Source organism: Entelurus aequoreus, linkage group LG11 (genome assembly GCF_033978785.1).
Source record: "Entelurus aequoreus isolate RoL-2023_Sb linkage group LG11, RoL_Eaeq_v1.1, whole genome shotgun sequence".
Lineage (NCBI taxonomy): Eukaryota > Metazoa > Chordata > Actinopteri > Syngnathiformes > Syngnathidae > Entelurus > Entelurus aequoreus.
Genome location: NC_084741.1, coordinates 20,828,490 through 20,845,764, shown reverse-complemented (window position 1 = coordinate 20,845,764; position 17,275 = coordinate 20,828,490). Strand labels below are relative to the sequence as shown.

Genomic DNA, 17,275 nt, shown 5'->3' with positions numbered 1-17,275 from the left:
TACTAAAATTATGACCTTTGTCATAATTTTGCCAAGTAAAATTCAGATTATTGTTATAATATCGCCAAAATTTGAAAGTTTTCTTATAAAGTTGTGACTTTTGTCGAGTAAAATTACGACTCTTTTCATAGAATCGCCAAAATGTTAAGCTTTTATTGTAAAATTGCGTCTGTTATTGAGTAAAATGCCAACTTTTATCATAATATTGCACATATGTTCAGTTTTTCTTGTAACATTTTGACTCGCGTTGAGTAAAATGACAACTTTTCTTGTGAAATTGTGACCTTTTTCTTGTGAAATTCCTACTCATTTTCCACAACAAGCTTTTTTATATTTATATAGTATGTATATATTATTAATGTTGTAAATACACATCTTTATATATCTAGAAAGGGTGGTCCTAAAGAGGTAGGCATTTTTCAGAGGTCTCAAGAAGGCAACAAATACAATAATGTGTGTATGTGTGTGTGTGTGTGTGTGTTCTGGTATTTCTACCCTTCTTGAGACAACAACAAGGAAAAGTAGCTTCCTTGTGAGGAGGTGTGAACAAGTTAGGACATAAATCATGGTCCCAATACTGAAAAGCATTGCATCTAATAGAGAATGTCTCATTTGCAGCCCTGGTGGTGAAATCTATCAAAATGAGGGTGGTCTCAAAAAGAAGGGATTGTTCAAAATGGACTGTGTGTCGGTTTTAAAAGTGCTCCCCCTCTGGTCAACATATGAAATAACAAGTGTGTGTAAGATATTGAAATGGCCCTTTGGCCAAAACTTTAAAAAAATACAATAAGATAAATATGTATATAGAGACATACTGTAATAACTTGAAGTAAATAATGAAGATTAAAAACCAAATACAAACAAAAAATTAAAAAAATGAACTAAAAGCAGTCTTTTTCTCACAATGTGTCGACTTTTTTCTTATAAAATTGGGAACAATTTGTCGTATTCTTTCTGTTCCTGTAATATTGCAATATTTTCTCGTAAAGTTATTACTTTTTAATGTAAATGAATACTTTTTAATGCAAAATGGTGACATTTGTCATACAAAATTCCGACTTTTATCACAATATTGCCAATTTTTTGGGTTGTTCTTGCAAAATAATGACATTTTTTGACCAAAATGATGACCTTTGTCATAATTTTGCAGAGTGAAATTCAGATTATTATTATATCGCCAAAATTTGAAAGTTTTCTTATAAAGTTGTGACTTTTGTCATGTAAAATTACGACTCTCTTCATAGAATTGCCACAATGTTAAGCTTTTCTTGTAAAATTGCGACTGTTATTGAGTAAAATTCCAACTTTTATCATCACATTGCACAAATGTTCAGTTTTTCTTTTAACATTTTGACTCGCGTTGAGTAAAATTACGACTTTTCTTGTGAAATTGTGACCTTTTTCATGTGAAATTCCAACAAATTTTTCACAACAAGCTTTTTTATATGTGCATAGTATATATATATTATTAATGTTGTAAATACACATCTTTATATATCTAGAAAGGCTGGTCCTAAAGAGGTAGGCATTTTTCAGAGGTTTCAAGAAGGTAACAAATACAATAATGTGTGTGTATACGTATGTGTGTGTGTGTTTGTGTGTGTGTGTGGCGGGAGAGTGACGGCTTGTGTCGGCACAGAAGTGTTATGTGCGTGCACCCGAGTGTGAAATGAACGCCACCGTCAAGCCGACTCCACCCCCTCCTCTGACCTGCACAGCAGCCAGGGACACTGCCGAGGCAGGTGGTGTGTGTGTGTGTGTGTGTGTGTGTGTGTGTGTGTGTGTGTGTGTGTGTGTGTGTGTGTTGCTTCCCCCCCCTGCCAATAAAATGATATAATACCATGTTGTGCAATTTGACATTTAAAGCAGTTATTTTATAGGTCAGCTCGTCCAGCGTGGCTGTGAGAGAGTGTGGTGGATGTTGGTCACTGCTCCCGCTTCCTGCCGTGAGGCTGAAGTGAGTAGCGGCCATGCCGAGCAGCTAAATGTGTTGCAGGTGTGCCCTCCAATTAGGACCCATGTGTGCCAACATGAGACTGCATGGATGAAGACCGCGCAGGACAGACCGGATTCTTCCCACAATTGGGACATGCTGTGCAGGTTCAATGAGGCTACTCAAAATGAGGTAAATGAGTTTGTTTTTTTATCATATTTTTTTTTAAAGAATAATCACACTCTTGAACTGCGATTACCGTCAATTCTACCGCTACTTTTTTCTTTTACCTTGGACCCTGCAGTTTATAAGATGGTGCGGCTAAATTATGGATTTTTTTTCTTCGCTATAACAGCCATAGTAAAAATTAGTTAAAAAAACAAACAAAACAAGCAAATACACTTAACCTCCTAAGGCCCAAGCTGTTTGTTTACATGCTTTTTTTATTTCTCTTTGCTATTTGGGCTCATTGGACCCTAATTAGACTAAAAACTAAGAATCATCTTTTGATATGATGTAAATATTGTAAAATATTTGGAAAAAAAAAAAAAAAAAAAAAAAAAAAAAATTTTTTTCATTTTTTTTTTTTACATAAATAAATACAATCATGTGTGCTTACGGACTGTATCCCTGCAAACTGTATTGATCTATATTGATATATAATGTATATATTGTATTTTTTTATGTTGATTTCATTAAAAAAAAAAAAAAAAAAAAATTACTTGTGCGGCCCAGTACCAATTGGTCCGGGCCGCGGCCCGGTGGTTGGGGACCACTGCTCTAGTGTACACAATTTTGGAAATAAGACTTAAAAGGTGCTGTCCACGCATGTGGCCACTAAGCTTTTACAGCAGGGGTGTCCAAAGTGCGGCCCGGGGCCCATTTGCGGCCCGCAGCTAATTGTTTACCGGCCCACCACACATTCTGGAAATACTATTGTAAAAATAAAAAAGAACATTAAAAAAAGTGGAATGAGGTGAAATCTAACGAGAAAAAGTTGCAATGTTGACACAAAAGCTGCCATGCAGGCTGTTTTTTTTTCTTTTGTCTTTCTTTATTTTTCTTTTTTTGCCATTGCTCAAAAAAAAAAAAAAAAATAATGAAAAAAAATCCTTGTTTTAATGAATTATTTTCAGGGCTCCAATTACTTCAAATATTTCACTTAAAAATGTTTTATGTGGTAAATATTGCATATATTGTGTAGTAGCCATATAAAAACATCAACGTTTTCTTTGACAAAAGCGCATAAAACAAACAAAATAATAGTTCGAGCATAAAATCGCCAGATATATCTGAAGTTGATCTCGTAACTTAAGTGTTGAAAGTAAAAGAAAAACTTAATAAAAATGTATCATTTTATGAGTGGGGCACCTTTTGGATCCCAAATATATTTAGTGATTTTTTTATTTATCTTGTCAATGTAAATACTAAAAAATATGAAATAATTAAAAACAAAGGTGTCCTGCATTATTGATCTTTTAGGCCTCTAATTACAAAATACTGTATATTTCAGTTTTACTACAAAAAAACTAAGTTGTTTTTGACAGAAAAGCCATAAAACATTTTTTAAAATTTGTGTTACTTTATATCAACTTGAAGTTGATATAGAGATTTACTGTAAGCGTTAAATAATTAAAAAAAAATAATAATCTGACTTATTTTTTAACACTTTAATGACTGACACCCTTTATGGTCACTGGGACCCCTAAAGTTAAAATAAATAAAAAATGCATATATTTTGTTATGGTTTGAAAATGAAAAATATCAAAATGGCCCCCACATGCTTTAATTTTTCCGTGTGCGGCCCTCAGTGGAAAAAGTTTGGACACCCCTGCTTTAGAGGTATAGGTGTTTTTATTGTTTTTGCTATGGCGCCATCTTATGGACGCGTTCGCTCACTGCAGGTTGCTGCTTCCATTCACGGGGAGTGTTTTTTTCTTCTTCTTCCAGCCGTCCATAGCGTGTCTACTCGTTTGGATTCTTCATTCGTCACTCCAAACATGTGTAAGCTTTACAATATAACTAAAACAATCCATACTTACTAAACCGTCCCATGTGTGATGTCTGTAGGAGTGTTTTCATGCATATTTGTACGTGCCATCGTAATGTACTGAAGCTAGCGCTGTTAGCATGAGCTAATATGCTAACACTTTTACGAGTGTCACTGTTAGTCTTATTAACTCGCAATGGCATTCTTTTTGCATTGTTTCAGCTTCACAAATTCCTCAATAAATTCACCAAAACGTCACCGGGGAGTTCTAGCTGATTGGAGAGCTAGCTAGCTTCCGCAACTGCCGTGTTGCAGACATTTTTGGGAAACAATTAAGTTATTTAAATAAATATTAACAAAATAGTTAGTATTATTAACTTACAATGGCATTAATTTTGTATTAGTTTCAGTTCCACAAATTCCTCAGTGAACTCACCAAAATGTCACCGTGGGGTTATTGAGTCTGTTTAGCTGATTGAAGAGTTAGCTCGCGTAGCTAGTGGGCCCATGACGATGACTTCTGTTTTGTTTGATCAGCCGTTTTACTGCCGTGTTATCGACACCGTTTGGAAACAATTAAGGTATGTACATAAACATTTAAAGGTACCAATGATTGTCACACACACACACTAGGTGTGGCGAAATTATTCTCTGCATTTGATCCATCACCCTTGATCACCGCCTGGGAGGTGAGGAGAGCAGTGAGCAGCAGCGGTGGCCGCGCCCGGGAATCATTCTTGGTGATTTAACCCCCAATTCCAACCCTTGATGCTGAGTGCCAAGCAGGGAGGTAATGGGTCCCATTTTTATAGTCTTTGGTATGACATAATCTGTAAATAACTCATTTCTGCAGTTTATAGTCCAGTGCGGCTAATATTTGGGATCATATTTTTTTCTCCTAAAATTCGGTGGGTGTGGCTTATATCCCGGTGCGCTTTATAGTCTGTAATCGTAATTATTCACAGGCTTTAAATTTACTCAAATTTGCCAAAGAAATACCCGAATATTTGGACACAAATAGAATTTGGAAGTCAGATTGTCATACAGGAACATTTTTTTAAATGTTTTTGTCAGGTTCAAACACCGATGACATCTATTAAACAAGATATGAAGCAAGGAATTAAACAAAGACAGAATTCAATTTGGCTCAATTGAGGAGAGACGTCTGGACTGTACTCTTTTGAACAGTCTCACCACGCTCTGCCGAAAGATTGTACGCCTCCTCTTTTATCTGGACTTTCCCTGATTACATGGCAACAGCTGTTTCTAAGGGACGTGGGTCGTAAACAGCCATCGCCTTTTGATTACATACAGTTCAAAGAAAAGGTCGTTTTGAGGGGAGTCTGGTCCTGCTTCCTCTCCGTTTTGTAGTTCTCGGGTCAAGACAAAAATCTTTCTGTGTATTACAATACATCAAAGAAACAGAACACCCTCATGTTGCTTCCCATCCTACACAGTGGAGCCTTCTTCTTGGTAGGATCAAAGACATCTTTTGTCCTCTCGCCCGGAACTCATGGCAACACAAAGTTTGATACAATTATTCTGACAGTTTTACTGAACTGCAGGTCATTGATTAGCTCTCAGCCAGTGTTCGGTCCGCGCGGATAAGCGAGAATCTATTCAGAGAGACCAAAATGTCCGATACTTAGTCATCATGAAACTCTTCCATCTCAACGCTCTTCCGCCGCATCACCACTGGAACCTCCGACCAGCAGCCGGTACAGCGGCGCCATCGTGAGAAAAAAGAACAAGAACAACTACAATCCATACATTTGCTAGAAAGAAGGTGTTTGCCAGCACTTGAACCTCAATTATTGCAAGATGGAACCGAGTTGAGGCGCGCGCGTCACCCCTCCAACCGACCTCCGCATGCACGCAATCACTTTCACCTTTGGAGAAAATAACATCCTGGAGCGCGGAGCCGAGTTGTCCTCTGTGTGCATTAGAATAATGGCCGCCGGGGGCCCCTGGCACTCACCTAATAATGATAAATTGGATTTCAAGGTCGTGCGCGCGGAAACATTCCGTCGGCCACTTCATTAGGTACACAAGTCAATGCCATCCGAAACAGAGAGGTGTTTTCCCGACAACGTAGGTTTTGTGACACAGCTTGTACCCCCCAAAAAAATCATTTTGCAAAATGAAATTAATTACAATTAATAAGCGGAATTATGTCTGACATTTTTTTTTAGATAATGTACACAAAAACAACACCCATGTTATGAAGTAATGTGATTAGTAATGTACAATTTTTACCTTGGAGAGTGGACTTCTGTTACTTTCTTACAGCTGCTCCCCAGTCAAACACACCATCAGCAGCTTCTCTATATTTTCATGGATAAATGCCAGCAGTTTAAATGTTACTTCAATGTCCTTCAACTCGCGTTATCTACTCGTTCTTAGAGATGTCCGATAATGGCTTTTTTGCTGATACCCGATATTCCGATATTGTCCAACTCCTAATTACAGATTCCGATACCTACCGATATATACAGTCGTGGAATTAACACATTATTATGCTTAATTTTGTTGTGATTCCCCGCTGGATGCATTAACAAGGTTTTCCAAAATAAATCAACTCAAGTTATGGAAAAAATGCCAACATGGCACTGCCATATTTATTATTGAAGTCACAAAGTGCATTATTTTTTTTAACATGCCTCAAAACAGCAGCTTGGAATTTGGGACATGCTCTCCCTGACAGAGCATGAGGAGGTTGAGGTGGGGGCGGGGGGTGTATATTGTAGCGTCCCGACAGAGTTAGTGCTGCAAAGGGTTCTGGGTATTTGTTCTGTTGTGTTTATGTTGTGTTACGGTGCGGCTGTTCTCCCGAAATGTGTTTGTCATTCTTGTTTGGTGTGGGTTCACAGTGTGGCGCATATTTGTAACAGTGTTAAAGTTGTTTATACGGCCACCCTCAGTGTGACCTGTATGGCTGTTGACCAAGTATGCGTGGCATTCACTTACGTGTGTGAAAAGCCGTAGACATTACACGTCCGTGTACACAGCGGTGTTTTAAAAAGTCATACATTTTACTTTTTGAAACCGATACTGATAATTTTGAAACCGATAGCGATAATTTCCGATATTACATTTTAAAGCATTTATCGGCCGATATTATCGGACATCCCTACTCGTTCTGCTTTATTATGGTGCAGACTACTCTACCTATGCCGTGCTCCAACTGCTCAACGGAGCTAGGTAGCCACTTGCTCTGTTTTTTGATGATTTACTTCTTTAATTCAATAAATATCCACTTTTTCTAAGCTCTGTGCTTCGCACTCACTTTTTTGCTTCCCATGCTTGGAAATACAAAGTTATGTCCTTCTCTAATACAAGCTAATGCTAGTGAGTAAGACTGGATGTTTGAAAAGACAACTCAACTACTGAGGGGATTACATGAGATGGCGAGTAGATGGGTATGGTGACACTTGGTTGTTTGAATCAATGATTAGTTAATTGAGTTGACGACTAGACGAGTGGGTTGATGATTAGTTGACTGAGGGATCAGATAATTGGGTACGTTGACTGAGTTGAGGATGTGATAATTGGTTAAACTGACGACTAGACAGGTAAGTTGATGGGCACCTAGGTGATGATCAGATAATTGGGTGAGTTAATGACTAGACAGGTGAGTTGTTAATTACTCGACTGAAGTGACGATTAGATAATTGGGTGATTTAATGACTATTCAGGTGACTTGTTAATTAGTCGACAGAAGTGATGATCAGATAGTTAGGTGAGCTGACAACTAAACGGGTGAGATGAGAATTAATCAACTCTGGTGACGATCAGATAGTTGGGTGAGCTGATGACTAGACGGGAGAGTTGATACCTAGTCGACTAAGGTGACGATAAAATAGTTCGGTGAGCTGATGACTAGACGGGTAAGTTGATGATCAGATAGTTGGGTGCACTGTTAATTAGTCGATATCAGATAATTGGGTGAATTTAAGACTAGACAGGTTGATAATTATTCGACTCAGGTGATGATCAGATTGTGGGGTGAGCTGACGACTAGACGGGTGAGTTGATGATCAGATAGTTGGGTGAGCTGATAATTAGTCAACTAAGGTGAAGATCAGATGATTGGGTGAGTTAACGACGAGATAGGTGAGTTGGATAATTAGTCCACTCAGGTGATGATCAGATTGTTAGGTGAGCTGACGACTAGACGGGTGAGTTGATGATCAGATAGTTGGGTGAGCTGATAATTAGTCAACTAAGGTGAAGATCAGATGATTGGGTGAGTTAACGACGAGATAGGTGAGTTGGATAATTAGTCCACTCAGGTGATGATCAGATTGTTAGGTGAGCTGACGACAAGACGGGTGAGTTGATAGCTAGTCGACTGAGGTGACGATAAAATAGTCGGGCGAGTTAACAATTAGTCGACTGAGTTAATGATCAGATAGTCGGATGAGCTGATGACTAGATGGGTGAGTTAACAATTAGTCGACAGAGTTAATGATCAGATAGTTGGGTGAGTTGACGCCTAGAAGGGTGACTTGATGATCGGTCAACTGAGGTGGTGATCAGTTTGATGGGTGAGTAAACGACTACACGGGTAAACTGATAATTAGTCGACTAAAGTGATGATCAGATGGTTGGATGAGCTGACGACTAGACGGGTGAGTTGATAATTAATCAACCAAAGTGATGATCAAATAGTTGGGTGAGCTGATGACTAGACGGGTGAGTTGATAAATAATTAGTCAACCAGAGGGATGATCATATAGTTGGGTGAGCTGACGACTAGACGTGTGAGTTGATAATTAATTAGGCAACCAAAGTGATGATCATATAGTTGGGTGAGCTGACGACTAGACGGGTGAGTTGATAATTAATTAGTCAACCAAAGTGATGATCATATAGTTGGGTGAGCTGACTAGACGGGTGAGTTGATAATTAGTCAACCAAAGTGATGATCATATAGTTGGGTGAGCTGATGACTAGACGGGTGAGTTGATAATTAATTAGTCAACCAAAGTGATGATCATATAGTTGGGTGAGCTGATGACTAGACGGGTGAGTTGATAATTAATTAGTCAGCCAAAGTGATGATCATATAGTTGGGTGAGCTGACGACTAGACGGGTGAGTTGATAATTAGTCAACCAAAGTGATGATCATATAGTTGGGTGAGTTGATGACTAGACGGGTAAGTTGATAATTAATTAGGCAACCAAAGTGATGATCTTATAGTTGGGTGAGCTGACGACTAGACGGGTGAGTTGATAATTAGTCAACCAAAGTGATGATCATATAGTTGGGTGAGCTGACGACTAGACGGGTGAGTTGATAATTAATTAGTCAACCAAAGTGATGATCATATAGTTGGGTGAGCTGACTAGACGGGTGAGTTGATAATTAGTCAACCAAAGTGATGATCATATAGTTGGGTGAGCTGATGACTAGACGGGTGAGTTGATAATTAGTCAACCAAAGTGATGATCATATAGTTGGGTGAGCTGATGACTAGACGGGTGAGTTGATAATTAATTAGTCAGCCAAAGTGATGATCATATAGTTGGGTGAGCTGACGACTAGACGGGTGAGTTGATAATTAATTAGTCAACCAAAGTGATGATCATATAGTTGGGTGAGCTGACTAGACGGGTGAGTTGATAATTAGTCAACCAAAGTGATGATCATATAGTTGGGTGAGCTGATGACTAGACGGGTGAGTTGATAATTAATTAGTCAACCAAAGTGATGATCATATAGTTGGGTGAGCTGATGACTAGACGGGTGAGTTGATGATTAATTAGTCAGCCAAAGTGATGATCATATAGTTGGGTGAGCTGACGACTAGACGGGTGAGTTGATAATTAGTCAACCAAAGTGATGATCATATAGTTGGGTGAGTTGATGACTAGACGGGTAAGTTGATAATTAATTAGGCAACCAAAGTGATGATCTTATAGTTGGGTGAGCTGATGACTAGACGGGTGAGTTGATAATTAGTCAACCGAAGTGATGATCATCTAGTTGGGTGAACTGACGACTAGACGGGTGAGTTGATAATTAATTAGTCTACCAAAGTGATGATCATATATTTGGGTGAGCTGACGACTAGACGGGTGAGTTGATAATTAGTCAACCAAAGTGATGATCATATAGTTGGGTGAGCTGACGACTAGACGGGTGAGTTGATAATTAGTCAACCAAAGTGATGATCATATAGTTGGGTGAGTTGATGACTAGACGGGTAAGTTGATAATTAATTAGGCAACCAAAGTGATGATCTTATAGTTGGGTGAGCTGATGACTAGACGGGTGAGTTGATAATTAGTCAACCAAAGTGATGATCATCTAGTTGGGTGAGCTGACGACTGGACGGGTGAGTTGATAATTAATTAGTCTACCAAAGTGATGATCATATATTTGGGTGAGCTGACGACTAGACGGGTGAGTTGATAATTAGTCAACCAAAGTGATGATCATATAGTTGGGTGAGTTGATGACTAGACGGGTGAGTTGATAATTCATTAGGCAACCAAAGTGATGATCTTATAGTTGGGTGAGCTGATGACTAGACGGGTGAGTTGATAATTAGTCAACCAAAGTGATGATCATCTAGTTGGGTGAGCTGACGACTAGACGGGTGAGTTGATAATTAATTAGTCTACCAAAGTGATGATCATATATTTGGGTGAGCTGACGACTAGACGGGTGAGTTGATAATTAGTCAACCAAAGTGATGATCATATAGTTGGGTGAGCTGATGACTAGACGGGTGAGTTGATAATTAATTATTCAGCCAAAGTGATGATCATATAGTTGGGTGAGCTGACAAATAGACAGGTGAGTTGATAATGAATCAACCAAAGTGATGATCATATAGTTGGGTGAGCTGATGACTAGATGGGTGTGTTGATAATTAATTAGTAAACCAAAGTGATGATCATATAGTTGGGTTAGTTGACGACTAGACGGGTGTGTTGATAATTAATTAGTCGACTAAAGTGATGAACATATAGTTGGGTGATCTGATGACTAGATGGGTGATCTGATGACTAGATTAGATTAGACTAGGTGTGTTGATAATTCTCCTGGTGAAGTGAAAATGAAGTAATCTGAGACCAAAATGACCCCTGGTGTTGGGGTTGCAGCTTTAGTGACCTTAAAAGACCTCCAGGAGCCTCTGAGAGCTTCAGCGTGAGCAGCTTGGGGTCATCCAGTAAATATCAGATGTTCAAGGTTCGACTCCCAGCGGCTCGGGCCACTAAATCAAGAGGCGCCCCTTCAAAGCCTGCGAGCGTTTGACCGTGACACGCACCCTCTCGGCCGCGCTCCGACCGCCACGTGTGTCGTCCTCTCGGGCTAAGTGGCGAGCAGAGTCGTGGAGAGGAACGACGTCTCCTTCGTACCGCCTCAGAACTTGTTCTCTGGACGTCAGAAGGAAATTTAGTGTGCGGCGCCGTTCCCGAAAAGGGGTCAGAGGTCCCCCGCCATTCATAAGGGGGAGGGAGGGGGGGGGGACTCCCGTCCTCGGAGAAAGAGCTGCATGGGGAGGAAAAAAATGTGCAAGCTCGGCAGACTGCGAGCGAAGCTGGCTCAGGAAGTGCGACGTGACCTGAGCCAACAACGTCCACCAGCTGATTGGTGTTTTGCTTTCAAGTGAAGCTACTCGCAAACGCGGGAGTGACAGCCCGCAGGGCGGGACGCGACTCCGGCGCTAAAAGGTCGGGCCGCCGTTTCCGCGGAGACGTCAGTTGGAAATGGAAAAGCGAGAGAGAGAACGAGGCAAAGCAAAACCATGTGTGCGACTTTCCACAGCTTTTCCACTCGCTGCCGATAGCCGCCATTACTGTCAATTAGCGGAACATGTGGCCAGCTGGAACATGACTAATAACGAGGCGTTATGTAAGCGCGGCGGTCGGAGGCGGGGCCCGCCGGGTCTCCGGGCATGGTCATTATCAGACATCTCCTGATGGGGCGTCTTTTGGGAAGCCTAATTGTCTTTGTCTCCAGAATGAAATGGCAGTCCTATGAGTCATGTCACCCGCTTGGATGAGTTACTGTCTCCTGATTGCTGTCCTCTCCTGATGCCAGAGGGTTAATTAAAGATGTTTACGCTCACACTGGCGAAGAGCGACGACAAGTTTCCATGGCGGACTCTTTTGTGGTCAGCCGTTTGTTCCGTGTAGATTTGTTTGCGCGATGGCGGCGCTGGGGAATGCGTCGTTTCTCCCGAAGGACGGGCCCCCCCGTGTTCCGGGTTGTAGCGAGCCTTCAGGAATCTCTTTGTAAATCACAGCGCTCTTCGCCTTTCTGCCGAGTCAAGAAGGTGACGCTCGGTCGAGGTCACGCTCAGTTGAGGCGGTCGTAAATAAGCAAACGCCTTTTCCAAAAATGTGGTCCGAATGACGGTGGTGTTTAGTTGACATGAACGCAGGTGTTTGTTTCTGTGTTGATCCTTCTATGACCTTGAAATACTGTGTTTTTTCCTCACCACTTTAAACTTCACATTGTGGCTTACCTTACTTAGAATTGTGTATATACAAAAGTTTGGGGTCACATTGAAATGTCCTTATTTTTGAAGGAAAAGCACTGTACTTTTCAATGAAGATAACTTTAAACTAGTCTTAACTTTAAAGAAATACACTCTATACATTGCTAATGTGGTAAATGACTATTCTAGCTGCAAATGTCTGGTTTTTGGTGCAATATCTACATAGGTGTATAGAGGCCCATTTCCAGCAATTATCACTCCAGTGTTCTAATGGTACAATGTGTTTGCTCATTGGCTCAGAAGGCTAATTGATGATTAGAAAACCCTTGTGCAATCATGTTCACACATCTGAAAACAGTTTAGCTCGTTACAGAAGCTACAAAACTGACCTTCCTTTGAGCAGATTGAGTTTCTGGAGCATCACATTTGTGGGGTCAATTAAACGCTCAAAATGGCCAGAAAAAGAGAATTTTCATCTGAAACTCGACAGTCTATTCTTGTTCTTAGACATGAAGGCTATTCCAAAAAATTGTTTGGGTGATCCCAAACTTTTTAACGGTAGTGTATAATATATACATATATATATACACACACACATATATATATATATATATACACACACACATATATATATATATATATATATATATATATATATATATATATATATATATATATACATACATACATACATATATATATATATATATATATATATATATATATATATATATATATATATATATATATATATATATATATATATATATATATATATATATATACATACATACATACATACATACATACATACATATGTGTGTATGTATATATATATATGTGTGTGTGTGTGTATATATATGCTTGGGGATCCAAGATGGCGCCAGTATGTGCTGAGGCTTGCCGTCTCTCGCTGTCAGCTTTGCTTGTTTTTGTGCTGTTCGCGTCTTTTGTTGTCCCTGTCAACTCACTGTTTGTGTATGACCGCCAAACGCTGTTGGATCTTTGTCCCTCTCACACGGATATGATCAACTTCGACGTTAGTTTTACGGCGTCCGAATCAGCTTTCTCACCTGGCCGGATTCCTGCCTTAATTTTTCGCCCTCTGGCTCCTCTCCCCCGGCGAAAGCGTCATCGGCGCCGTGGTAAACGTGGCGGCCAGCTGGTGAAAGTTAGGGCACTCCTGGCCCGGCTTTCCGTGGCTTCCCGAAGGAGGTATGGTCCGGTACCTGGTTTCTTCCTGCACCCACGTTTGCTGGATCCCGCCGGGTCCTGGATTGTTTCTGTCGTCAGTCTGCAGGGGGAAGCTCGCCCGCCGCGCTCCTGCTGTCCCCGCCCCCGGAGGTGCGGAGTGAACTCCCGCCACCTGCGGGCTCTGTGTCGGGCCCCACCCGGATCAGCAGCGGCCTTGGACGCGCCGGCCCCCGTTAAGTTCGGTCTTGTTAACGCATGATCCTTGACAAACAAAACATTTATCCTGAAGGATTTATTCGTCTCCCGCGGACTGGACTTCCTCTGTGTGACGGAGACATGGCTGAGAACTGGTGAGTTCGCTCCTCTAAATGAACTTTTATCACCGGAGTGCTCATATTTTAATTCTCCGCGGTCGTCTGGCCGAAAAGGAGGAGGATTAGCAGTCGTTTTTAAAAATGACTTTAAATGCCGTCAGATCCGCCTGCAATCCTCCTTTTCAAGCTTCGAACTATGCATGTTTGAGCTGGGTCTTTCTGATGTCGTCCTGTGTGCCGTCGTTTATCGACCACCCGAGTACCACAAAGACTTCATAAATGACTTTTCTGAATTTCTGGCCGAAATTCTGCCCAAATATGATCGTGTTCTTATTGTTGGTGACTTTAATATTCACACCTGCTGCCCAGACGAACCTCTATCCAGGAGCTTCCCGAATGTCATTGACTCTTTTAATTTTATACAGTCTGTATCTGGTTCCACACATGAACGTGGGCATACACTAGACCTTGTACTGTCTTATGGTTTTTATGTTGACAATGTCGTTGTTGGTGATGCTGTGTTTTCTGATCATAGTCCTGTTATGTTTAATTTAAGTTTGGAGCCTGATGTGAAACCACTTGCCGTGCGTCATGGGCAAGTTATTAGGTCTGACACCGCAGCCACCTTCTCCCCTGTATTCACTGTGTCCATGCAGAGTATATCACACTCTGCAGACACTGAACAATTGATGTGCTCTTTTCTTTCTATATGTTCTGAGGTTCTGGATAGTATAGCGCCCCTCAAAGCTATACGTCCAAAGCCAAAACAGGAGCCTTGGCTCAATGAAACCACACGCACAGCTCGGCGTGAGTGGCGAAGGGCGGAGCGCAAGTGGAAAGGGGATCACTTGGAGGTTTCTTATCAAATTTTAAAAGAAAACTGTCAGAACTATCAAAGTGTGGTTAAAGCTGAGAAAACAAAATATCTGTCAGACTTAATTTTAAATAGTATCAGCAAGCCACGTGTTCTTTTTAATACTATTAGTTATGTTCTTAATCCGAATCCAGCCACTTTACTGGAGATGACAAGTGAAACTTGTGAAAAATGTATCTCCTTTTTTAACGATAAGGTTGCTTTTATTTGGGCAAATCTTTCTCGCTCTCCATTGAGTTTTAATGTGGCCACTCAGTGCTCGGCTGTGTTTAGTCAGTTTGAGCCTGTGTCCTTGCCTGAGCTTACAGGAGTAGTCCACAAACTGAAACCCTCGTCCTGTCCCACAGACCCAGTCGCCCCTCGCTTTTTTTAAAGACATCTGGGACACTATTGACTTGTGTTAGGGACATCATCAACACCAACTTGATTTCTGGCTGTGTCCCCTCTTTTTGTAAAAGAGCTGTTGTCGAGCCTTTGATTAAAAAAACAGGTCTAGAGCCGACAAGTTTGTCAAATTATCGGCCCATTTCCAAATTACCTTTTGTGTCAAAAATTCTGGAGAAATGTGTTTTAGCGCAACTGCAGCCTTTTTTAGATGAAAATAGCACTTCAGATCCATTTCAGTCTGGATACAAGGCTTTTCACAGTACTGAATCTGCACTTTTAAAGGTTTTTAATGACTTTCTTTTAATGTAAATTAAAATTAAAAACATAAATTTTTGTTTAGTACAGTAGCATCGCTAACCCAACAAGGGACTCCTCCCAGTAGCTCCACCCACTCAGCAGATGACTTTATGAATTTCTTTAATAAGAAAATTGAACTCATCAGAAAAGAGATTAAAGACAATGCATCCCAGCCACAACTGGGTTCTATTAACACAAATATGACTGTATATACGACGGACATTGCCCTCCAAAATAGTTTCTCTCTCTTTGAGGAAATAACATTGGAGGAATTGTTAAAATGTGTAAATGGGACAAAACAAACAACATGTTTACTTGACCCAATTCCTGGGAAACTTATCAAGGAGCTTTTTGTTTTATTAGGTCCATCAGTGTTAAATATTATAAACCTATCACTTTCCTCTGGTACTGTTCCTCTAGCATTCAAAAAAGCGGTTATTCATCCTCTACTCAAAAGACCTAACCTCGATCCTGACCTCATGGTGAACTACCGGCCGGTGTCCCACCTACCGTTTATCTCGAAAATTCTCGAAAAAATTGTCGCACAGCAGCTAAATGAACACTTAGTGACTAACAATCTCTGTGAACCTTTTCAATCCGGTTTCAGGGCAAATCACTCTACGGAGACAGCCCTCGCAAAAATGACTAATGATCTATTGCTAACGATGGATTCTGATGCGTCATCTATGTTGCTGCTTCTTGATCTTAGCGCCGCTTTCGATACTGTTGATCATAATATTTTATTAGAGCGTATCAAAACGCGTATTGGGATGTCAGACTTAGCCTTGTCTTGGTTTAACTCTTATCTTACTGACAGGATGCAGTGTGTCTCCCATAACAATGTGACCTCGGACTATGTTAAGGTAACGTGCGGAGTTCCCCAGGGTTCAGTTCTTGGCCCTGCACTCTTTAGTATTTACATGCTGCCGCTAGGTGACATTATACGCAAATACGGTGTTAGCTTTCACTGTTATGCTGATGACACCCAACTCTACATGCCCCTAAAGCTGACCAACACGCCGGATTGTAGTCAGCTGGAGGCGTGTCTTAATGAAATTAAACAATGGATGTCCGCTAACTTTTTGCAACTCAACGCTAAGAAAACGGAAATGCTGATTATCGGTCCTGCTCAACACAGACATCTATTTAATAATACCACCTTAACATTTGACAACCAAACAATTAAACAAGGCGACTCGGTAAAGAATCTGGGTATTATCTTCGACCCAACTCTCTCGTTTGAGTCACACATTAAGAGTGTTACTAAAACGGCCTTCTTTCATCTCCGTAATATCGCTAAAATTCGTTCCATTTTGTCCACAAGCGATGCTGAGATCATTATCCATGCGTTCGTTACATCTCGTCTCGATTACTGTAACGTATTATTTTCGGGCCTCCCTATGTCTAGCATTAAAAGATTACAAATGGTACAAAATGCGGCTGCTAGACTTTTGACAAAAACAAGAAAGTTTGATCATATTACGCCTATACTGGCTCACTTGCACTGGCTTCCTGTGCACCTAAGATGCGACTTTAAGGTTTTACTACTTACGTATAAAATACTACACGGTCAAGCTCCTGCCTATCTTGACGATTATATTGTACCATATGTCCCGGCAAGAAATCTGCGTTCAAAGAACTCCGGCTTATTAGTGATTCCCAGAGCCCAAAAAAAGTCTGCGGGCTATAGAGCGTTTTCTATTCGGGCTCCAATACTATGGAATGCCCTCCCGGTAAAAGTTAGAGATGCTACCTCAGTGGAAGCATTTAAGTCTCATCTTAAAACTCATTTGTATACTCTAGCCTTTAAATAGACTCCCTTTTTAGAC

General features: G+C 40.6%; 1 protein-coding gene across 2 annotated transcripts in view; it reads left to right on the top strand.

The window, feature by feature from the left end:
• The first annotated feature begins 1,889 nt into the window (after nt 1–1,889).
• znf385d (zinc finger protein 385D) overlaps nt 1,890–17,275 on the top strand; it is a 528,085-nt gene continuing 512,699 nt past the window's right edge. The window contains exons 1-2 of one of the 2 annotated variants that reach the window (XM_062062664.1): nt 1,890–2,125; nt 3,884–3,937. The gene's annotated coding sequence lies outside the window, so the exon portion shown is untranslated. The remainder of the gene's footprint in view (nt 2,126–3,883; nt 3,938–17,275) is intronic. The other variant, XM_062062667.1, reaches the window with a different exon arrangement.